Below are 24,600 nucleotides of genomic sequence, written 5' to 3'. Positions count from 1 at the left end.
GAAGAGGGGCTTGCCTTTGGTGCAGGGGAAGGAGAGGCACGTGCAAGCCGCTCCGCTTCCTTCGTCAGTCGCTGGATGTTTTAAACGACTCCCTTCTTCCGTGGAGCGCTGGGGTGACAGCACAGCGGTGATCACTTCCCGAACCTCACACCCAGTCTGTTGGATTTTTGTTCTGTCATCTCTGCCTCCTGTCCCACCATTGCCACTTTGGATTTACCCAGTGTCCTGTGGGCAGGCAGCTCGCCCCTCGAGTTTACTTAGTGAAATGTGCCCATGTGACTTGAAGGAAAGACCTTTTCCGTGAAAGTCAGAAATGCATTCCAAAGTCACAGTCGTGACCTCCCCGGAAGCCCAGCTAATCCAGGTAATAAGAGGAGTTGGAATAAAGGTGATGATTATGGGATGTATGGAGCCGTGAGACGGGTTGGGGAGGGAAGGTGCAGCAGGGTTGCCGGGTGGAAAGGTCTGCTTTGAGGAAAGAGCTCAAGCAGAGGAAGTCAGTCCCCAGCCCCCGAGAGCCCGGGAGCTCAGGGTGCTGGGAACGTGACCCAAATCCTAAAGCAAGGCCAGGGTTTGGTGTCATGGTGGATCTGAGGAGGCTTGTAGGCTGATGGTTCCGAGTTCAGTTCCACCCCTTGAGAGCTGTGCAACGTGGGGCAAGATGCCTTCCCTCTCCCTGCTGACATTTCTGTAATTCGGGGATTTGAGACCTGTCTCTGCGGTTGTGAGCATTAATGGGGATTAAATGGAATTAAAAAGGGCCTCTTCTGTGACTGGCGACTAATAAACGCTGTTTCTCGTCTTCCTCCTTCTACCGCTCCCACTACCCTGAGCCCCTTTTCCCTTCTACTCAACTTGTACACCTCTCAGGCTGCCCATGATCCGTCCATGAAAACAGCTCCAATCCCGTGCAGGGCTCCCTGAGGTCCTGGAGCACGTCCACTGCAGTTTGTGGGCTCAGTCCTTCAGTGGACTCTTTATTTCCTGTAGCCGCGTTGCTTTAATGAGAAGCTCTTTGCAGGCAGGGTGTGAAATCTTGACTCTCCTTCAGAGTTACTTTCTTGGAGAATATAATGCATCCTAGAGCTTCTCTCTTTGGAGTCTTCAAGGGTGAGTTCTGCTGTCCTGTGAAGAACTGTCTCTTTAGTCCCTGTTGGGTGGCTCAGTTCCGTGGCCCTTTGTCCCCTTTCTTCCTCGGATTTGACTGACAGTTGGGTCTTTGCTGACCTTTCCCTGTGGTTCTTTATGAGCAAAAGCAAACAGAAGGAACTTAAAAAAAAAAAAAAAGACTTTGAAGGCTTGTCATTTGTAGAAGGAAAGTGTTCATGGCTTTCTCAGTTCATTTCAGTGTCTTAATCACCTTCAGGGTGTAAAGCATCATGGAGGTGAGCTGATTAAATGGAAGGTTTTCTTTTATTGAGGACCTATTATGTGTAAGGGCTTGGATAGGTTAATTCTAATTTCCCGCCTAATTGTGCAAGGCAGGACCTATTTTGCAGGGAGGCAAGTAGATTCAGAGAACTGAAGTTCAAGGTTCCACAGCTGCTTGGTAAGCACTGGAGCTAGAATTCTCACCCTGGTCTGTCTGTAAAACGCTGGTCATTGCTGGGCACGGCTTCCCTCCCGCCCACCCTGCTGTCTGTCTTTCCATCCATCCGTCTGTCTGCCTGCCTCTTTGTCTCTCTTACAATTGCTGGTGCTATTTCTCTCTGGTCTGGTCTAGTTAATGAAAAAGAAAGCTCTTGTGAAGTAATCCCAGGGATCTGTAATCAAGACAGCTGTACCCCCAAAACAGGTGTGTCTGTAGGACAGTCTATGACCAGTGAGGTGTCATCACGTTCTACCTGGGTGGGCGCTGCTCCCAGGTTTCTCCAGGACCATTTGGCTTCTCACCTGCAGGTGGGGAGAAGCAGTCAGGGGTCAGTTATTTTGGGGAGACCCACTGCTGCACTCCCACCCTGTCATCCCTGAGCCTGGTGGGAATGATGTGATGGGCAAACGTCCCACTCTGACGAGGAACCTTCTGGAGCAGCATGTTGTGGGCAACAGGAGACACTTACCTCGGGGAAAGAGCAAAGCCCGGGACCCACTGACAGGTCACTGGGTCGGGGCGTTCTGGTCAGTTCCTGGCGGTGGATACTGATGCCTCGGGAGTCTCTGTTCGTTGCATTTTCTAGCGACCAAACTCCCAAGAGCCCTCTCCAACTCTATCTTCCAGAACCTTCTTATCCTGTCACCCTGCCCCCGGTCTTTCCCTCCATATCCCCCTTCTAAGGCAGGAGAGCCTAGTGGTTAGGCAAAAAGGCTGTGGAGGCAGAGCGCCGGGGCTCCTGTCTCAGGGTCTCCGACTCCCGCATGGCTTTGGGCGTACAGCTTGCTGTGTGCCCGTGTCCCCTTTGGAAAGCGAGTTTACTACCTCACAGCATTGTTGAGGTCACACAGCGTAAGACAACCAGTGCTCTTGGAGCGAGCTTGCAGGTGGTATGGCCCTGCTCTGCCAGGCCTCTGGTCACGCTGGCTTCAGGAGCAGTGCCTGTCCCAGGCATCGTGTGCCCAGCCCACCCTTTTTCGCTCAAGATTTGCTTCTTCTGCATCGTGCAGGTCTTAGCTAGGCCACCCTGGGCAAGTCACTTTACCTCTCTGGGCCTTGTTTCTCAGCTGTTCAGTGAGGAACCGGATTACTTGCAAGGTTTCTTGTGCTCTGACATGCTGGGGCCTCTCACATTCAGTGTGGTCCAGCAGCCTCTTCTCCTCTGCCGAGCACCCACTACCCTGCCACGGGTGCCCGGCCATCACCAGCATATCCGATTGCGGCCATGCACCATCTGCCCGTTCGTATCTCTGGATCTCTTGGTATAGCCTGAGAGCTCCCTGAAGGCAGGGATCCTGTCTTTCTTGGCCGATGTGATTTCCAGCTCCTAGCACCATGCCGGACATTGTGAGCATTCGATGTGCAGTTATGATTAGTCACTTAACTATTCCAGCCAACATTTATTGAACCTCTGCTGAGTTCTCAAGGGCTCTGCAGGTCTCCGGGAGCCTGGCTGGACCCGAATGTCAGAATTTTTGAAGAACGGCTCTAATCGGTGGAGGTGGAGGTGGAGGTACCTGGCCTTAGATGGTTCAGTGCAGAGGAACTTCAGTCCGTTGCTGACTTTGGTGAGTGGGGCGGGGCTCAGTCTGCATCTCCCAAGCAACAGTACCGGCTGATCAGGACGGTTGAGGTGATGCTGACTTTCTGCTGAGTCAGGAGCCCCCGTGGGCAGGTCTGGGCCCTGAGCATTTTGTATACAGTCTCCTCCACATACGAACCCCAGGGGACATGCGTTTCGGTTCCTCGTTTTCATTCAACAGGTGAGGAAACACTTCCAAAGAGCCTAAGGGCTGTGCCCGTGGCCAGCGAGCGACTGACCCTATTGCGATTCCCACCCGGGTTTATCTGGCCCCCGAGCCCCCATCCCTGAATGAGGAATTGGGCGAGTGGGATGGGGGCGAGTCGGGGAGCATGGGCTGGAAGGCTTGGAAATTCCAAGGCAGCTGATCCGTATCATCCCAGCACACACTGGGGAGAAACTGAAACGAAGCAAAAATAGAGTCAGTCAGCAGTCGGACAGCTGCCGCTTTCCCTGGGAACAAATCTGCTTGATTTATCTCCCCAGGTTAGGCAGGCCCCAGCTCTCGGGGTATCACTGAGAAATAATACGGACACGGCTGGAGAAGTTGCCGCCACTCCCTTCCTCAGAAAAAGATAAAGCAGACACCTGCTTGGTAGCATCCGTGTTGATGGAGTCTCGCGTACTTGAGAGAGAGCGAGGCCAGCTAAGACGGTGCGAGCTTTACCGACTGGATCCTCCCCTTGGGGAACCGGTCCCTCCTCCCCACAGCTGGCCCCCCTCCCCGCCCCGGCAGCTTTCAGAGGTGGCGCGGGCAGCATCTGCTGACTCTTGCTCCTCCTAAAAGGAGCACTCCGACTGATCACTGCTGCAAGAGAGGGAAAACATACACCCGGAGTCCAGGAGACCCAGAAGCAGAGGGAGGGCTTGGAGGCCAGCCAGGCACCCACTAGGAGACACGCTCTCCGGCTCCCACCATCACAGTCAGAGAGACTGTGTTTCTCTCCCAGTGTCGGCGCCGGGGGCTGCGTGACCTGGCTTTGTGCATTCCGGTCTCTGCCAACCCAGGGTCCCTTAAGCCTTCCTATTCCCAGAGCACTCTCTGTGCATCCCGTCTTTAGGGGAAGCTGGTATTTTAGAAGGATGCTCTTGGTGTTGGGTAGGAAATAGAGGCAGGCTGTTTCTCGTTCTTCTTCAGCATGTTCACTACCGGGCAGCGGTCAGCTGTTGGAAATACCTGGTAGGGACGGTCAAGAACGAAGTGACGTATTTGGGCCTGACAGAGGCAAAGGCTAAGAGGGGAAAGACTCAACCAAGAGAATCGGGCCAGGGGCTGTATTTTCTTGTGGGGCAATTCCATGTCAAATTCCGTATCACTAGGCCAGAGCGAGCTTATTTGTGAAGTGTTTCCCTGATCACCCTCCCCGGGGCAGGGTCAGCTGTAAGGCAGCAGGGCATGAAAATACAAGGCAGAGAGACCTAGAAGGGGCCATTCCCAGGCCTGAGCGGGTGTTGCCACGTCTTCAGTATTCCAGCAAACGTACTTGCACGGGAGACATTAAAAAAAAAAAATGTTACTTAACTTTTTATTGAGGTTACATGCATAAAAAAGCACACATATCAGAAGCATATAAAACAGCTTGATAAGACATCCAGTGTAGCCGCCACCGGGATGGATAGAACACTACCAGCGTGTGAGAAGCCCCTTCCTGACCCCTTCCCGTCACTGACTGTCCCTTCCCCCCCTCACTCAGATAACCTTGTCCATAGACTAGGTTGACATGTTTATGTTTTTAATATAAATGACATCACAATGCATTCCCTTGTGTCTGGCTTCTTTCACTCAAAATTACATTTGTGAGATATATTCACATGCTACGTGCAGTTGTAGATCATTCTCGTTGCTCTGTAATATTCCTGTGTGTGTGTGTGTGTGTGTGTGTGTGTGTGTGTGTAGTATCCAATCTCCTGCTGGGAGGCGTTTGAGTCGTTTCCAGCGTGTGGCTGTCATGAGTAGCGCTGCCGTGAACATCCGACAGCATCTCTTTTGGCGAACATCGGTACACATTTCTGTGAGTTTATACCTAAGCGTGGAATATGTAAAGCATATATTCAGCTCTGGTGGATAATGCAAAACAGCTTCCCAAAGTGGTTGTTTGTCTTTCTTTCTTCAGAATGTCTGTGCACCGGCTTGTGTGAAAATTCCACTTCCCCAGCCAAGCCAGTCCTGGGTATTGCCTGGCTTTTTTTATTTTGGCTAATCCATTACAGGAAGAGCAAATGACCCAAAAGGAGTCACCTAGCAGAGGAAACAGAACTGCTCCCTGAGGGAGAAGGGTTGCTGTTTGATGGTCCTAGAAGCCGTGGTGTGCAGCGCCCTGCATCCTAAGTTCTTGCAGGTGGAGTCCGTGGCAGAGCTGCCTTCGTGCGAGAACGTCGGCACTGCCCCTGCCCCTGGTCAGGGACCACCGCTTTGCTGCAGTAATACCCAACAGACCATGGAATAACTCTTCCCCAGGTGACAGAGCTTTAATGTACCCAACGCCAGCAAAACAAACTGGGCTTCATATTTGCCTGTGGGCCTCAGTAAACATTTAACAGACTATGTGCCCCCTTCCCTCCCCTGCCATTAACCGGGGCTGGTGCCGTAAATCCCTGCCCCCCTCCTGCCGTAAGCAGCCCCTCTCAGCCGACCCGACTCCGGTCCTAACTTTCTGGTGCGGTGCTGCTCCTGGGCCGGAGCCGAGGAAGAAAGAGGGGCGGTTGTGAGGGGTCCTGGGACAGACCGCCCTCGACGGGTGGGAGGCCGCCTCCATTTGATGTGTGAAGTAAGGGCTGACCCTGAGCCCTGAGTGTGTGCCCAGCAACGTGCCGAGTGCTTTATGTTGCTTATTTCATGTCAGCCTCACAGCACTGCCAAGAAGTGGGTAGATGTGATTTACTCCCATTTTACAGATGAGGAAACCAAGGGTGAAGAATATTTCCCCAGAGTAACATAGCTAGTAAATTTGGTAGCGTGACTTCCAACTCTAACGTTTCAGCCACTCTCCTGTACTTTTGTCTCGACATTTAAGCTTCCTTTTGAACCCATCTTTCTCTTGGGTCTAAAAGCTGTGTCAGTCGGTTTAAATGGAGCAAGGGGACTCACTCTTTGACCTCTGGTCGCTGAAGAATGAGTAACACAGAGGATGGATGCCCTTTGGCGTGGCTGCAACGATAGATGGAATAATGACCCCCCAAGATGCCCATGTCCTAATCCCCAGAACCTGTGAATGTGGTACCTTACTTGTCACAAGGGACTTTGCAGATAAGATTAAGGTTCAGGACCTTGAGCTAGATTATCTTGGATCATCTGGGTGGGTCCAGTGTAATCTCATGGGACCTTAAAAGTGGAAGAGGGGGGCAGAAGAGTTAGAGGAGATGAGATGATGGAAACGGGCTGAGAGGTGCTGTGATAGAGGAAGATGGAGGGAAGGGCCACTAGCCGAGGAATGTGGGCAGCCTCTAGAAGCTGGAAAAGACAAGGAAGCGGATTCTTCTTAGAACCTTCAGAAAGGAACACAGCCTGCCGACACCTTGATTTGAGCTTAGTGGGACCTGTGTTGGACTTCTGGCCTCCAGAACTGTAGGCTCATGAATTGTGCTGTCTTTTACCACTAAGTATTGGAAAATGTGTAATTGCAGCAGTGGTTGCTGTTGATGACAGTTGGCGTAATGGTCAAGCTCATGGGCTTTGGAGCCAGGTTGCCTGATTTCAAATCCCTGTTCTGTGGTTTTTCTAGCTGTGTGACCTTGGGCGAGTGGCTTAAGCTGTCTGGGCCTCAGCTTTCTCATCTCTGAAGTCAGATGAGAATGTTCTATAACGCGTAGGGTTGTGGTGAGGATTAAATGAGGATTCTATGCAGGGGGAACGTCCGGAACTAAGTTTTAGCCACGGCCCTTCGGGTAGGCATCCCGGATCAGGGCGCAGACTCAGGAGACAGGTTGGGCTCAGATTCGGGCTCTACTCTTCCTAGTTGTCTATGGCTATCTTTCCTCATCTGGAAAATAAGGGCAGGAGTCTCAGGGTGGCTGGGGATTGTATCAGATGGGGGCCAGAGCTTTTAGCAGGGTAACTGCTGTTCCGTAAGGGCAGGTATTGTTATCATGGGTGGGTAGGTGGCTGTTGAACCCCAAGCCCTAAGCATTGTGGATCCATCTGTTTTTTTTTTTTTTTAAACATCTTTATTGGGGTATAATTGCTTTACAATGGTGTGTTAGTTTCTGCTTTATAACAAAGTGAATCAGTTATACATATACATATGTTCCCATATCTCTTCCCTCTTGCGTCTCCCTCCCTCCTACATCTGTTTGTTTTTCAGTTATCTTTAGAGTAAGTTAAGTACTCCGGGTTAGGAGACCAAGGTCTCCCCATATAGCTATAACAGTACTGAGTACCTGGTAGGCGCTCAGCAGTTGCTGAAGGAATGAATAAAAAAGGAACAGGCCCCAGGCCCTGCCCCTGAAGACGTTCATAGCACAGGACAAGGCCTGGAAGGACGCCAAGGCTTTGCGGTTATCTTTAAAAAGAAAACAGAGAACTACTTCCTACCAGCTGACCCCAAACCCCCTCAGCTGGGACCTCTGGGCCCTGCAGGGGAGCCCAGGGCAGGGTGCCAGGCCTGGCTGTGCCGGTCACTCCCTAAGCCAGCCACCTAACCTTTCCGGAACTTTCTGTCCTCCTCTTTATAACGGGCGTACCTCAGCCCCTTTGCCCTACTTGGATAGTTCCTAAGGAGGAAAGTTCCCTTGGTGAGAGGGCTCTGGTGCCTGTAGGACACTCCCCCTCGGTCTCTGGCCTCACCTCTATTTTAGTGTCAGAGCTGCAGGGCCTTATTTTTAGTGATTCCCCTCTCAACGTCTTAGGTCAAACATAAGGAAGGAAGAGTAACTGCTGCTCTGGGTCCGTGATTGTAACAAGGTCGATTTTTCTCCTTCCCATCCCCAGGCTTGATCTTTTGACCAGAACGGAATTAAAAAGATGGTCCCTCGTGGTGGCCGCGCCTGTCAGCTGCGTGGAGCTTCCCTGAAGGCTTTTCAGAGCCGCGTGGATGTACAGTGATTCTTGGCCGCCTGAGGAATAACGCTGGTGGAAGCCCTCTCTCCAATGACACACACCGCCCCATTTCTGGATGCTAAAGGTGGTTTTGGGAAGGCCCTGGCTGAGTGCCTCGCGGATTCCTGCAGCCCGGATGCCCCTGGTGGACGGAGGACTGAAGCTTCCTGCCTTTGCTGCCGACAGGAATGTTCGGCTGGGGCTCTGCCAGCTCCCGTGGGGGCTCCCTATGAAACGTAAGGCCACCTTCTCCTTGTTCACGTATCTCCCGCGTGTTCTGTCCAGCACCCACCTGGGCTTCAGGTGCGAGGTCACCACCACGTGGCCGCCTCTCAGAAGGGGCTGGCATTTAACGAGCTCGCTCTGTGTGTCTGGCATCGTGGTGGGTGTGTGTGTGGGACAGATGGAAATGGAAAGTTGCCTCCAAGGAGCCGTCACTGATGTTGTCATCGTGCCTGTCACCCTCTACTGATTTGCCCGGTTCGTGTGTCTGTCCTCATCTACCAGATCATACGTGCCTTGAAGGCCGGGGCCTCTTCTGTGTGGCTCTGTGTCTCCAAGACACTGTATAGTGCCTGGCACGTCTCCTGCTGCAGAAAGGGTGAATGAGGACATGATCGTTGGCGAGTTAAGACACTGCAGGCACCGCTGGGTTCCTGTGGAGCCAGACAGGCCTGGGTTGGAATCTGTGAATCGTGTCTGTGGAGTGACTCGGGACAAGGGACTCCTGGATTGCTTGCCCTTCTCTACTCAGTGGGGGTGACTCATCGTCGTCCTTCATAGGGTTGGTGTTGGTCCCAAAATAGTTGTGCACGTGCCGACACCCAGTGTCGTGTCTGGCGCACAGCAGATGCTCAGCACGTGGTAGGCAAGGTCACTCACGGCTGCCTGGGGGAAGGCTTCCAGGAAGGAGGGGTGTTGCTTGGGCCTTGGAAGTCTTTCTGAGCAGAGCCAGGTGGGCCGTGCTGGCCTTTGAACTGGGAACTGCTGGTTGGCGTGGACAGTTGATCAAAGGTCCCCGTCCCCAGAGCCCACGGGAAGGCCGAGCAGCCGGCCGGCAGCAGGCAAGGGAAAGGGACCTCCTGTCCGCGAGTGGCCGGACTTGGGCTCGGCGACGGAGGACTGCGGCAGTTCTGCAGTTGACAAGCTGTCCTGACCGGGCAGCCGTGAGGTTGGTGGCTCTGAGGGATGTTGCCTTAGCGTTGTGCTGCCCACAGGAGAGTGGCGGCTCCGACAGCCAGTGCCCCGTGCGCTCAGGCCACCTGGGACCACCTGGCACTTGGCTGCCAGGACGGCACGAGGGGCGGTGCCTGGGGTTCGATTTTGGTTGCGTTCTCTCCGGTTCTGCTCAGGCCCGACGGCGCTTGTGAGCACGGCTTTCCCTGACCTCCTCGTGGAAGTAGTGGCCCTCTGGCTATTCCCCGCTGTCCTGGTCCACAGCTCCGCCATGCGTCGTGATATTATAACCACTTAGGCAAGGTATTTGATTTCCTCTCTTTCTCCCACCCTAGAAGGTAAGCTGAGGTCAGGAGACCTGTGTGCCTTGTTCACAGCCTAAACACACAGCAGGCCTCTTATTTACTGCATCGTAGTTGATCAGGTCAGGTGGTGATCCACAGAAATCAGGTGGTGATCTCTTTCGGCGGCTGTGAAGAGGACAGACTAGAGGGAGACACGCTTTTTGAGCATCTGTGTAACTTGGTCAGCCCAGCAGTTCCCCCGGCGGACAGCAGTGTGCCCATTTTACAGCTGAGAGCGTTGAGCGGCCATGTAACTTGCCCAAGGTTATTCATCCAAGAGAAGGCAGAGCAGGAGGCTGAGAAGGGTGTTGTGTGTGTGGTGTGCGTGTGGTGTGTGAGGTTTGTGTGGTGTGTGAGGTGTGTTTGTATGTGTGTGTGTTTGTGGTGTGTGTGGTGTGTGTGTTGTGTGTGGTGTGTGTGTGTTGTGTGTGGTGCGTGTGTGTGTGGTGTGTGTGTGTGTAGCACTGCCTGCTGTGGAATGCTCCTGGGGTCCTTAGGTTGGGGTTCCTCTTTGTCACCTGGGAGAGACAGGCTTTCAGTAAGAACTCTGTGCTCCCTGTATGGAGGAAGCAGGCCCCATGCTGGGTGGCAGGACCAGGTGTGGTTGGGGTCACAGTACAGCCCCCAGGGGTCCACGGTCTGCTGGGAGGAATTGGTGACAGTTGCTCTGCTCGCTGCTGTCCACGGCCAAGCAGGACAGGGAGAGGAGTCCTCTGGGGCGGGCTCTTGAGGGTCTGGGGGTCCTTGGAGGGTTGGGAGGTTGGGCTGGGCTTGCAATGGCCATCAGAGCTCTTCCTAGGGATGTGAGGGGTTCAGCTAGGCAAGTGAGTGGGGACACCGAGGCACAGCACTGCCCCTTCCGATTCTGCCCTCCCAGGCCCCTCGCATGTCTTCTGCCATCTCCCCGCGCCCTCCTGCTGCAGAGTTGCGCCCTCACTTATCACATGGCCCGCAGCCCTGCTTTTTCTCCTTTTATCAGTTACTCCCTAGAATAACCCCATTGTGGTGGTCTGGGTTATCTCACGCTCCTCCCGGGAGGGGGTGGGTGGGCTCGGGCACCAGAAGGCACAGAATGGTCACGGCGAGAAGTAAGATGCCCGCTTTCCCCCCTCTCTGGCTGCTCCGAGCAGCTGCCCCGTGTCTGCGAGGCTGCACCCTGCAGGCACAGATGTAGGAATAATCGCCATTTGTTAAGCCACGTGCTGTGCAGGGCACGTGTCAGACCTTATTCCATTCCAGCCCCAGACCAGACCTATGGGGTGGGCGCTAGAACAGTCTCTTTTAGTGCTGAAGTAACTGGGAGCCCAGACAGGCAAAGCAGGTCTCCCCCAGGGAACACAGGCAGGATTGGAACACAGTTCTCACTGATTCCAAAGCCGCTGGTTCACGCAGCTTGGAACTGAGAGACATAACTTCTACTCCCTTCTCAGCCCCCAGTGACTGTGTGACCTCGGGCAGATCGCCTCCCTTCTCTGGGCCTTGGTATCGTCATTGCTAGGGAGACTGTCTAATTTCTCTTCTAGCCTGGGAGTGAAGGCAGCAGCACTTGCTCTGGGAAGACAGGTGTAAGCCAGGATGCCTCTGGTGCTGTCGGTCCTGGTGGGCCTGGCGCTGCTGCTATGCTGCCACTTTCTGGGTCCACATCGGCTCCTCCAGTTTTTCCTTTGCAATTGTGTGGCCAGTTCACATTTCTGCTTGGCCTAATACCATCTCACAAGTCTGTTTTTAGCTGCTTGGAAGAACCCATTTTTCTTTGAGCCCTGTTACCCCAGGCTGCTGCTAGAGCATGCCCGACCTTTTTTTTTCTAAAATTTAATTAACTGATAGGCCCTTGTGGTGATTGATAGCACACATTCTAGTTGACGGGGGAGGGTCTGGGGGATGCAGGGCTGCCCCCCACCTCCACGGACACCCCACCCAGCATTCCTGGAGATGGCTTAGCAGCCTGGACCTGTTCTCCCATGGCGGGGCCTGGGCTCCACACAGGCTGAGTCTGGAGACCAGGCTTGTCACTGAACAGCCATGGGGTTGCTTAACGGATGGTGTTTATCAAAGCTTGATTAATCTTCCAACCTGGGGAAGTGGGTGGAACCCCACTTTTACACATGAAGAAACTGAGGTTCAGAGAGATCCAGAAAACTACCAAGATTATCTCAGGAGAGCGCGGAGAAGCTGGCATGCCCTTCTATCTGTCAGCATTCAGCCTCCCTGCTCCTGCTTGGCCTGTGGTTCTCAAGAGTGCAGTGAGGTGTACAAGGTGCCTCTAGGTTATAGAGGGGCAAACTTAAAAAAAATTGTTTTATATTTATTTTAACTTGAATTAGAAAAAGACCATGATTGGCATAGGAGACGTGTGATTTTTCGGATATTACTGCTTAGGATGTAGTTATGTAAGTTACAAAAAGGTCAGTTTTGCAAAAATGTTAAGGTAGCAACATGTGGACACAGCCCTCCTGCAGAGCGCTGAATTTGGAGCACATGCCCTTGCTTCGACTGGTGGCACTTTGGCTGTGTGGCCCCGGCCACATCACTGGAGACAAGAGTGTTCCTCAGACTGACCTGAGTAGCTCTATGTCACTGTGCTGTTTAGTCCACTGTGATCCTCCCTAAATCCAGAAGATTCATGATGAAACGACTGCACAGCTCAGTCTGAAGCTAGATTGAAAACAAAAAGAATCTCGGGATGATAGTGCTTTGTAATCCTATAATTCTGCTCGAATTGACAAAGTCAGCTGATCTCAGCCCTGCCAACTCTATTCTACTTATTGAGCACCAAAGTTTTCCAATCAACTCCTGTATTACTCTCTGGGATTGGATTATGAAGTAGTAAATATCACCACTATGCCATCAATCCATGACTCATTCATTCATGTTTTTTTCATTCATTTCTCCTCAGTAAATAGGGGATAAATACTACCTACCCTATGGGCTTATTGTGAGAATTAAATAAGAGATCATACTGAAGGGCTTACTTCAGTGCCTGACATATAATCAGCACTCAGGGATTATTCGCTATTTTTAAACCAAGTGTTAAAATGGAGTTAGAGGATCAAAACATACAGACCTATGGAAATAAAGACCATTGAGGATGCGTGAGTTACTAATATTGAACAGTAAGTTTAGTTCTGAGTTCCTGGTTAGCACGACACACTGACTAGATTATATTTGTGTCTAAATCAAGTCTTGGCAAACCTTTTCTCTCCAGGGTTGAGTAGTGAATATCTTTGGCTTTGTGGGCTGTACAGTTCTGTCACTACTAGTCAGTTCTGCCTTTGTGTCTGGAAAGCAGCCATAGACAGTATGTAGATGAATGGACATGGCTGTGTTCCCATAAAACTTTATTTATAAGAACTGGCAATAGGGACTTCCCTGGTGGTGCAGTGGTCAAGAATCCCCCTGCCAATGCAGGGGACACGGGTTCGAGCCCTGGTCCAGGAAGATCCCACGTGCTGTGGAGCATCTAAGTCCGTGCGCCACAACTACTGAGCCTGCACTCTAGAGCCCGTGTACCACAACTACTGAAGCGAGCCACAACTACTGAAGCCCACACGCCTAGAGCCTGTGCTCCGCAACAAGAGAAGCCACCACAATGAGAAGCCCGCGCACTGCAACAAAGAGTAGCCCTTGCTCGCCGCAACTAGAGAAAGCCCACACCAGCAATGAAGACCCAATGCAGCCAAAAATAAATAAATTAATTAAAAAAAAAAAGAACTGGCAAAGGGCCTACAGGCTATAGTTTGCCCCTTGGTCTAAATGAAGGAAACCTGTTTGTCTTTGAAAGTGAGAGACTCCTCCTGGATATAAACACTAAAGAAAACTTGTTACAAGATGTAGTCTTTATATGAGGCTCGTTAAGCAGCATGTGGATGGTACTTTCTTTGGGGTTTTACGGAAAATCCAAAAGACCTTCACGCTGCTGGTTCTCTTACCGTTTGCATAGCAGACATTTGTTGAAGGCTTATTACGTGCCATCCTCTGATGCTCTGACCCACAGTACAACCTAAAGACACGTGCATTGTGGCAGGGGCTGCAGCGTTAGCAAGGGGTCATCTTGGTGACTCTTCAGGGTGTCATTTCACAGGAGTGTTTTCAGTGTTGGATGCTCTTTCCAGCCCTGGAATTACACACAGGCCTCAGTGCTAATTTGAGTGGCAGGCCCGGGCGCCCAGATCCTACCTCACAGGGTGCCTGGGACCGACTGGGAGATCCTTGCCCTCCTTTGGCTGAGAGCTGCAGTTGTTGGAAGACGGCGGTCTTTGGAGCAAAACACAGCCAGGTTGTGAAACTTTGCTGTTTCATAGCTGTGTGACTTTGCTGTAGTTCCTAAACCTCTCTGAGCCTCACGTTCATCATAGGCAAAGTCAGGACCATAACACCACTGAATCTCTAGTTCTTACCTGAGTATTTGCTCCTTCAGTGTTAGCTCCTCCCCGTGGGGGCCCAGGGGCTGCTGCTGGCCCTCCCTCATCCCAGGAAGCCAGGTCCTGGCTTTTTCAGCTGGAGCCTGAAGTGTGAGAATGGCCGTCCCCTCCTCCTGGGTGAGTGTTTAGTGTAAAAAGGCTTGAGAAAACACTGGCCTGCGGAATTCCAAAGTTAATGAAGGGGGCAGATTCCAGGAGGGTCTCTGTTTGACCTCTCACCCTTTCCCCAACACCCTGTTATCCCTGAGCGGGTTTGGAGGCAATGGAAGGTTTATAGCTACTACACAAAAAATTTCTCACGCAGTGGGGCAGGGCCATGGCCTTGGCCGCTGGAAGCCTGGGTCAGCGTGGGTGAGTTTGAGCCTCTTCCCTGTGGCGCCTGTTTAACCTGGCTAATGTGAGAGGCAGGGCAGGCCATCGGGGGAGAAGGGGAGCATATTTGAGAAAGCTGGGGAATGATTCTCAATTTCTCCAAAGGAGGGGCAGAGTGAGGGGCTGTGTGAGAAGTTTGAAAGGAGACTCGGCTGCCTTAAAAAAAAGGGGGAACATTTTCTTCATTATTCTGACATTAGAACCCATACATTCTATTCAGTTAGGACTAGGGGTGTAGGATAAAGAGAACACGCTTTTGTGGGTGGCTGCAGTTTCAGGAGATGCTGTCTGCCTCTGCTTTATAGAACCTTCAGGGAAAAGGCTTTGGAGGCCAGAGCTAGGCAGTGACGTGCCATAGCTTAGGACGCTGGAGGCTGGAGTCCAGCTCTGTCTGTGTCTGCCACTCTGGGACTCGGGTGGCTATGGTGGGCCCTCGAGGAGCTTCGGGGCCTTGGCTTTGCGCTTGCGTTCCCATCTGCCCTGGTTGCTCTCTCTTCTCACCTGTCCCCTTCCTGGCACCCATGGTGGTGGGGGGAAGCTTGGTCCCCCTTTCTTGGTCCTGTTAAAGTGTCAGCCGTGCTCATAGCTGGTTTTGCAGGGCAGTTGCTGGCAGTGGGGTCTTTCCCTCCCGTCTACCTATCTGCTACCGTCTATGACTCCGCATGGGGGTGGGGATTTCTGGGGAGAGGGGGTCGGCTCCACCTAGTTACCAGGAACGGCCCTGAGCCTCCCCATCTCCCCCGTGGAGGCTTATCTGGCTCCAGCCACAGAGCAGCTGCTCCCGGTGAGGTCTCTGAGTCACTCAGAGGTTCAGGACTGGCTTTGGCAGGCGATGACGTAAACAAATAAACATGAGCCAGGACAAGCCCCCAGCTTTCTGCTCACCCAGGGGCCCTGGAAACGCCTTGTTGCATGTTCGGGGAATATGAGGATGCTCGTCAGAAAGCGAATTTTCCTGATGGAGAAATGCTCCAGGGAGGTGATGGGGGTGTGTTAGAAAAATCTGGTGTTTCCTGGCTGTGTAATCTTGGGGAGGATGCTTGGCCTCTCTGGGCCTTCATCGCCTCCTCTGTGAAGCTGGTTATTGTGAAATTTAGATGACCTCAGTCTAAAACCCAGCTGGTGGTTAGTCCCCCTTCTCGGAACCTGACGCAGAGTAAACCCCTGACTTGGGCCAGATTTGCGAGGCGGATTGCTTCTGAGACTGTCCTGTTTTCCAGTCGTTGAGTCAGCTCACGCTGTTCTTCGGACTTCTCTGAGGCTTCAGCTCCGCGCCTTTCACTGAAGGGGCGGTCCTTGCCTTGTGCCCCTCGTGCGCTTGTTGAGAGGACCGGGTGAGTCACCACTGGGAAGGTGCCTGAGGGCTGGGCAGCGTAGCCGTGTCTGGTTGAGTGGCAGAGCCCAGCATTGGTGGCTGAGCCTGATTCCTGGGGAGGGAGTGTGAAGGGGGCGGAGGTGACTGGGTCGAGCACATGCCAGAGGGTTAAGGCCAAGTGGCACTGGACCGCTGAGGCGTGTTCGGGATGCAGGCAGCCCCGGCCCCCTTTAAAGTAGCGGTGCTCTGGGGGTGCTCTGGGTGCCCCCAGCTCTCTGCTCCGCTCCGTCCTTCTCGGTGACTCTGCTGCGTTTGGGGGTTTCTTTGCATGATGTGAGTCATCCAGATCTGAAACACAAACCAAGAAGCCACAAAGGGCCACTTATCAATGACCCTGTTCCCACCCCCAGGATTAACAAGTGTCACGTGATGTTGCGTGTTTGCTTTGGATCATTGCTTTTGTAGATATTAAAAAAAAACTAGAGATGAGGGCTTCCCTGGTGGCACAGTGGTTGAGAGTCCGCCTGCCGATGCTGGAGATGCGGGTTCGTGCCCCGGTCCGGGAGGATCCCACATGCCGCGGAGCGGCTGGGCCCGTGAGCCATGGCCGCTGAGCCTGCGCGTCGGAGCCTGTGCTCCGCAACGGGAGAGGCCACAGCAGTGAGAGGCCCGCGTACCGCAAAAAAAAAAAAAAAAAAAAAAAAAAAAACAAACTAGAGATAAAATGGACGTTTGTAGGGCCTCTTCTCCCATTCCATTTCCTTCCCTTCACAGAAGTACCACTCTTCTGAACTTGGTCTGTCTGGAGGGCATTCGAGCACCCTTTGGATACTTGAAATTCTTGTGGAAGTGGCGTGATGTAGGGTGTGATGGCTGCAGTTCGCTCCTTTCACCCCTCATTATGTTTGGGTGATGCCGCCGCTGTGGCTGATACTTCATGCCCCTCGTGGTAGACTTTGGGCTGTTTCCAGGTTTCTGCGGCCACAGGCAACACTGGGGTGAGCTTCCCTGCACACATCTCCAGGTACACGCGTAGGTGTCCCCAGGGACGCAGGGCGTGGCGTAGGCACACTTTCAGCCTTGCCACAGGTTGCTGCACTGCCGTCCTGAGGCTTCATCTGCTCCCTAGGTAGCACCACCTCCACGTGGCTTTGAGGTTTCCAAGTTGACATTGCGTTTGAATTCAGATAGCATTGGTGTTTTGCATCTTCCTGAGGTTGATAAATGCTTCGATAGCAACACAAATAATGGTGAAAGGGGAAATTAGGGGAAATTCAGGCTCAGGCTAAGCAGACTGTGGTGTGGTGAGTAGGTGAGGAAACACTTACGGACACATCGGGCGTCCTGTGCTCCCAGGTGTCAGGATGCGGGGCATGAAGGGGAGGACGCTTTTCTTGCTGCCTGGAGAAGCCAGTGCTTTCCTGATGCTTCTATGGTATAATGTTTGAGTCTTGTTCTCAAACGTTCTGTCAAGTGGTCACGTCTGGCACAGTGGGCATAGCAGGGGTCGATGTGTAGGCACTGATGGTACAGTGCTTGGGTATCTGTTACCCTTTGTTGAGTTCCCGCGATGTGCCAAGATGGAACTAATTCTCCCAGCCACCCCGACAGGTGTAAATGCTATCCGAATCTAACGTCACAGGTTTGAACACGCAGGCTCAGATGGGTTCACATACCCAGCGAGTAAGGCTGAAGCTGGGATTCTGACCTTCCCTGGGACCTGACCAGGTTCCCCAGGCTGCCTGCTCCCTGCCCCAGAAATGTCAAAACGCATCGCGGGAAAAGCCAGGACTCTGGTCCCAGATGGACAGAGGGGATCCTGCGGGGGGCCTGGCTCTCTGTGCCTGATGGGAGTGACACTAGCCTGCTCTATTTACAGTCCCTGGTTCTCCCGCGGTGTCTCCGGAAGTCACGACCTGCTGGCCGGCACTTGGGGAGGACAGGAAGTTGTAACCCTGGCTCTGCTGGCTTGCTGGGGGCATGTTGTTCCCGTGGCCACAGGGGAGACGGGGTGGGGCAGGCAGGACTGTGGGAACAAAAAAACCCCTACAGCAGACAATTCAGGTCATATAGTGGACGACTCCTGGATTATTAGGAGATGACTCAAATGACCAGATTTGGGTCAGGAAGCCTGGGCTGCAGGAAGATAATGTGAAATCTTTGGATTTTTCCGGGAGTTCTTGCCTTTTAAAGGATTTTTTTTTATTCTAAGTTATCAGCCGAGGGATCATGGATTTTGGATTTTCCGAGGCAGGGGTTTATGGGGAATATGGGGGTGTTTGGAGGGGGCGGGTGGGGGGGGAGGGGTGGGAGCTGAGGAAGAGGAAGATGGGGCAGGAATGGGCACATTCCACCCCAGCTTCTTCCGGATTCAGTTTCTCTCCCAGGAACAAGGGGCTGATTCACGTGGCTCCAGCGGCCTCGCCGGCCTGGAGTTGGGCCCGTGCCTGCCAGTGACTAAGGAGGAAATGCCATTTCACTTATCCTGTGGCCCCGCATCCTTCAGGCTCTTGTCTATCTGCATTTTGCGGCTGCTTCATCTTTTTGGCATTTGCCTCTTTCCTTTCTTTTTCTTCTGGGTAATATGCTGAGGCGACGTGGGCTACGACTCCATGAAACCCAACCAAACTTCCGTCTTCCACACACCGTTGGTCTCGGGCGAGCTGGGCTTCGTGTTTTCAAGGCGGTCTGCAGTTTGGAGAGTTGGTCCGTGTGGCTTGTGCGTTGTCAGTCCTGTAGCGTTCCAGGCAGTTCTGAATCCGAGGTGGGACTTCTGGTTAAAAACGTCCAGGTGGAATTTTTAGATGGGAGAGCCGCCACTGTCCGAGGGCCACTGTCACAAGGGGGTGAAGGGCACCACCATCACCGGTGGTGAGAGGAGATGGCAGATCTTCTGGGAGGCGTTCCACCTCTGCCAGTCCCTGCTGGTCTTGGCTTTGAGCCCAGCTGGGGGGTCTGCAGGGCCTCCTGGCTCCCCTGGCACAGCCAGCTGCTCTGTCCTGTGTGCTCTTTTCTCTGATATGCTTCTGCCGCGTGGGTCTGTCTCTGCCAGGAGCCCGGGAGCGTTTCTGGTGGGAGGACAAGGTTTTGGCTCACCTTGTACTCAAAGCCCTTAACGTGGGGCCAGTTCGTGTTTGTGGATGAATGCAGAGCTCTCCAGAGACCCGGTTGGGACTTTTCAGATTTAAAGGGGATGGGATCCTGCAGGCTGCTTTTCCCCTTGTGTACCAGTCAGAGGTTGTAAGTGAATGTCTGCTGTGTTCTCAGGGTTGGTCTGAGAAGGACATGCCTCCCCCTCACTAAATCAGATGAGACGGCAGGAAACCAGTATAAAAGGGGATTAATAAAATGGTGTGTCTCAGAGTGAGGAAGCCTGCGTTTGCACCGTGGCCTTGTTACTTATGAGCAGGTGACCCTAGACCGGGCAGTTCTCCGAGCCTCAGTTTCCCCAGCTGCAAAATGGGAGCAGTACTACCCTCCCACACTCCGGGGCTGGTTTCCTGAGCGGGCGCATGCAGATTTAATATGGGGAGGGAGCTGTCTGGGGAGTGACCCATGGACTCTGCTTTTCATTTATGAGCTCAGTGGGCGGGATGGACCTTTCAGAACCTCTGGGAGCTCTGCTGGGGGTCAGTGCTGTCCTTAGGGGGCCTGGTGTGTGGGGGGCGGGTATGGGGGTCCAGGAATGGGGAGGCCTGCATGGTGGAAAGCCGGGCAATGGGCAGCCCCTGCAGAGACACAGGGATTACCCTCTGGGAGGCAGTGACCAGCCATCTGGAGCAGAGGTTGCGGGGAAACTGTTTGGCCAAAGGATTTTGGAACCAGACAGAAACAGGGCCCTCCGAGCTCTTTCGCTTCTAGGATTGTTCTGGGATTGTCCCCGAGGCTGGGACTCACCCTGTGCCTGCAGCTGGAGAGTGAGAGCGGCAGGAGGTTTTTCTAATTGGGGGCGGGGCGGGGGGCGCAGAGGCTGTGCTTATGGGGCCAGCCCCGAGGCTCCCGCGCACCATGTCCATCCTCGACCCTGCCTCGAGGCCAGCTCTGCTACGTTAGGGCTGGGGGAGCGGTTAGCGGGGTGTGGGTGTCCCCTGGCTGTTTGGGGAGGGCGATGGGGTGATGGGGGTGCTGAGAGGTGTGGAGTGATGAAAACATGCACAACGGGGTGACGCTTCTGAAGCTGGTTTTTCTTCCTTAACACATTTCCTAGCTTTGGAACCTGCTCTGTTGCCTGGGCCTCTCTGAGCTTTGGTGTCCTGATCTGCAGGCTGGGGGTAGGGACCTCCGTTTTGTGGGGCAGGTGTGAAATCCTGACCTGAAATGGTCATGCTTGAAGGAGGCCGACAAAGAAGCCTAATAATCCCTTCCTATTTTCTTTTCTTTTTTATTTTAATTAATTAATTAATCGGCTGCATTGGGTCTTCGTTGCTGCGCGCGGGCTTTGTCTAGTTGCGGCAAGCGGGGGCTACTCTTCGTTGTGGTGCGCGGTCTTCTCATTGCGGTGGCTTCTCATGTTGCAGAGCACGGGCTCTAGGCGCGCGGGCTTCGGTAGTTGCGGCTCGCGGGCTCTGAAGAGCAGGCTCAGTAGCTGTGGCGCACGGGCTTAGTTGCTCCGTGGCATGTGGGATCTTCCCAGACCAGGGCTCGAACCCATGTCCCCTGCACTGGCAGGCGGATTCTTAACCACTGTGCCACCAGGGAAGCCCCCTCCCTAGTTTCTTAACTGTTCTCTGTCACTGGTAAATCTCTGTTGGACTGATACCCTATGAAGCCCATACCAGTCAGATCAGTGAAATTAAATGGCTCCCTGATGATAGTAATTAGATTAGTAACAAATAATCAGAGCTAACATTCATCTAGTGCTTATTAAGTCCTGGGCAATGCACATCAGGCCTCATCTGTTATATGATTTAATTCCCTCAATCATCCTAGGATTGCAGTGCTATAATTTGCCCCATTTTACAGATGAGAAAAATGGAGGATCAGAGAGGCTGAGTACAGTGTCTGAGGTCACACAGCTGAAAAGTGGCTGCATTGGTATTCCAGCCCCAGCAGTCTGGTTCCAGAGCCTGTGCTGTTAATCACTGTACTAGCTTGCCAGGAGGAGGGAGAGAGACAGAGAGAGAGAGAGAGAGAGAGAGAGAGAGAGTGTGTGTGTGTGTGTGTGTGTGTGTGTGTGTGGTGGAGGGCATTAGAGATCATTGTAAGGCATTTCTGTGCTAACATATTGGTGGGAGAGGCTTGCTTGCAGAAGCTCTGACAAAGACACCACAGTTGAGGATTCTGGAAGGGATGGGGATGTGGGCTTTACTCAGGCTCCCACAGCTTGTCAGTCCCAGTGCCTGCACTGGGAGGGTCTGGGGCAGCACCTGCGGACACCCACCTGCTCCTCTGCCGGCTCTGCACTGTGTGGGATGAGGCGGGGGCCCGATAGGACTCCCGGAACTGCCTGACCTCCCCATCTGGGCTCCATGTCTGCCCAGCTCCTCTCAGGAACTCCTCCCTCTGGTTGACCGCCAGGGTCCTTTGATCTGGACATTGCTTTTTCGGGCAGTGTGTCAGCTGAGTGGATCCAGGTGCATCTGTTTCGGGGACACCTCCCCACCTCCAGGAACACTGCCTCCTGCCCGCTGCGCCCCGGACCCGCACAACAGAGTGGCTGCTGCTCCCGGCTGCCAGGCTTAACCTGCTGGCCTGGCAAAGGCTCTGCAGGGCTGTAGACCATGACCACTGCAGCCGCTGTGAAGTACGGAGCTGGAGCCCCCAGGGAGACGACGGTCCCAAGGAACAGGCTCCTGCGAGCCGGGCGCTGCTTGGGGCCCTGTCTTGTCACGACTACAACCCCTGTGTACTCACTGTCTTACAGACAGGAGACTGAGGCCCAGGGAGGTTAAGCAACTTGCCCAGCGCCAGCCGTGTATCTGCGGGCGTGCTTAGTGCGCCTGTCCTGCTCTGGGAAATCGAGTGTGTCTGTTGTGACCCGGGGTCGGGGCTGCACGGGACCTCCTGGCTCCATCCGGGTCTCAGATTCCTCTTATCTTTTGGCGAAGACAGAAAGTGCGGCTTTCCTTCCCATAAACTGTTTTAACTGAACCTCACCGCAGGTCCCTGGGCGGTGCTGGTTTCAGGATGGATAAAGAATGGGCGCGGCTGGGGCGGGACGTTGGCGGATGGGGAGGGGGCAAGGGTGCAGCCGGCCTTTGGAGGCGACTTGGATTTGAGTGCCCCTGGTTGGGTGAGCCTCGGGCGTTTGGCCATCTCTTCACTGCCTCGAGGGGAGAGTCCGTTTCCTCAGATGCCGCCTGCTTTTCAGTTCTGTGACCCCGCAGTTTGAGCGTTTGGAGCTGGGACTCAGCTCGCTGTGCAGAAATCTATACTAAACACATAGACAGTTTAGGAAGAAGGATTGTCTGTTTCACTGAAGGTTATATAATCCTAATAGCTAAAGTTTAGAGCAGTTCCCAGGCGTCTTTACACGTGTCAGCTCATGAAACCCACACAGCTACTCTCTGAGATCGATACTATTATCACCGCTCCCATTTTACAGATGAAGACACTGAGGCTCGGGGGAGTTAAGTAATCTGCCAGAGATCCCTCAGCTAGGTGGCCGAGTGGGGATTTGAACCAAGGGAGAGGCTGCAGAGTCATGCAGGTGACACTCTGCTGGGTTATAGCACTGCACTCAGAGAGGGGCATCCAGCCTTCTGGGGCTGACTCTGCCCCATGTTACCGGAGAAGTCGGATTATCCCCATTGTGAGAGATGAGGAAAGACGGCTCCGAACAGTTAAGGAATTTGCCAGAACTCAACAAGTTGTAAATGGCGGCATTAGGATTGAACCCAGGCGGACTGACTCCAAATACAGGGTCACTCTTATACCCTCTCCTTTCTTCCTAACTCGGAGGCTCAGCTCACGTCACCTCGTCCAGCCAGCCTTTCCGTGCAGGTGCCTGTGCTCCGCTGTTTTGGAGTGGGTGGTTTCCCCAGCGTCCTCCCCGTCAGTCCCGCAGGGTCAAGCACAGTGTCCTCGTTGCTTCTGCTCCCCGGCACCTCCATTCAAGCCAGGATTTCCCCTGCATGTAGGATGATCAGAAAACGTGGTCCATTGAGCTGGGCCCTGTATGTGCCCTTTGGTGCCAGCAAGCCACAGGGTGTCAAGATGAATCCCGGGCCATGTGTGCTTCCCTCGTAGCCAGGTCCCTTGAGGTCCAGCCTGCTCTGGCCACCCGCCTACAGGGATCATTTTCTAACGTGGACTCCTCACATCCCTTACAGGGAGGCAAAGATTTGTAGCTGAAAGAAGACGGAAGACGAGGATTTGAGTCATGGTTCTACTGTGTGATCCTGGTTGATTCTCTTAAACCCTCAGTTTCCCTAAATGTGCAATGGGAGAGAATGAGGAACACCTACCTCATGTCCTTCCTGGGTCATCCGTGCAGGGCAGGTCCGTGCTGGCGCTCGACAATGATTTGTCGCACAAACAATTCAATGATGAGTAGTAGGCAGTCAGGGACCTCAGTTGTGGGCTTGGTCCAGGAGTTAGACTTACAGTTATCCTTGGTATGCACTCAGCCCAGGACTGAACGCACAGTAGGTCGTCAGGAAATAGTTGTGAATTGATTTGTCGGTACAGGCGTACATCGTTCTATTGCTCTTTGTAGATATCGTGTCTTTCACAAATTGTAAGTTTGAGGCAACCCTGCCTGGAGCAAGTCTATCGGCGCATTTTTCCAACAGCGTTTGCTCACTTCGTGTCTCTGTGTCACATTTTGGTAATTCTCACAATATTTCAAACTTTTTCATTGCTGTTATATTTGTTATGATGACCTGTGATCTTTGGATGATTACAACTGTAATTTTTTGGTTTTCTTTTGTATTTTTTTTTTTTGCGGTACGCGGGCCTCTCACTGCTGTGGCCTCTCCCGTTGCGGAGCACAGGCTCAGCGGCCATGGCTCACGGGCCCAGCCACTCCGCGGCATGTGGGATCTTCCCGGACCGGGGAACCCGTGTCCCCTGCATCGGCAGGCGGACTCCCAACCACTGCGCCACCAGGGAAGCCCTTCTTTTGTATTTTTAAATTAAGGTATGTACATCGTTTTTTTTTTTTTTTTTTTAGAGATAACGCTGTTGCATGCTTAACAGACTACACTATGGTGTAAACGTACCTTTTGTGTGCACTGGGAAACCAAAAAAATTCGTGCGCCCCTCTTTATTGCCGTATCGCTTTATTGCCGTGGTCTGGAACCAAACCTGTAATATCTCCGAGGCATGCTTGTATTTATTCATAACCGAGCTGGAGACGGGCGATTTCGTCCTGGTCTCTGGATTTGGGCTGCTTTTTCTTCCATAGCAGGAGTTACTGCAGGGAGATGGAATGGAGGAAGATCGAAGTGCCCTGCTTTAGTCCCCACTCACCCCGAAGAGGACGGAAGCAGGACTGGCATTCCTGGTGGGTGTCGTCGGGCTGTCTCCTGAAGCTTCCCTTATAACGGCGGGAGACCTACATTTCTTTTGCCCTGATTCCATCACACGTTTAGGAGCAAGGAGCTTGACATGGAGGCAGTGTCAGTGCCTCTCCGCGCGCAAGTCAGGGGAGCGTGAGTGTCATCCTGGTTCTCACAGCAGGATGGATCGCATTTGTTCTTGCCAGCTGAGGCCGCCCAGAGGCCCTGCGTGTTACCGGGGGTGGCTGACCCTCAGTCGTGACCTTGCAAGGCCACACGTGTTGGAGTCTTAGTTTTCACATCTGCCACATGAAGAACGGGGG

General features: G+C 53.2%; 1 long non-coding RNA gene across 10 annotated transcripts in view; it reads left to right on the top strand.

Moving 5' to 3' along the window:
* LOC307176410 overlaps positions 1-24,600 on the top strand; it is a 397,378-nt gene that overhangs the window by 62,492 nt on the left and 310,286 nt on the right. For all 10 annotated transcript variants that reach the window (XR_013824735.1, XR_013824736.1, XR_013824737.1 and 7 more), the window contains exon 2: positions 8,101-8,444. This is a non-coding gene — a long non-coding RNA (uncharacterized lncRNA). The remainder of the gene's footprint in view (positions 1-8,100; positions 8,445-24,600) is intronic.

Source organism: Stenella coeruleoalba (assembly GCF_951394435.1).
Source record: "Stenella coeruleoalba genome assembly, chromosome: 17".
Classification (NCBI taxonomy): domain Eukaryota; kingdom Metazoa; phylum Chordata; class Mammalia; order Artiodactyla; family Delphinidae; genus Stenella; species Stenella coeruleoalba.
Note: the sequence above shows the minus strand (reverse complement) of the source record. Positions and strands in the feature narration are given on the sequence as shown.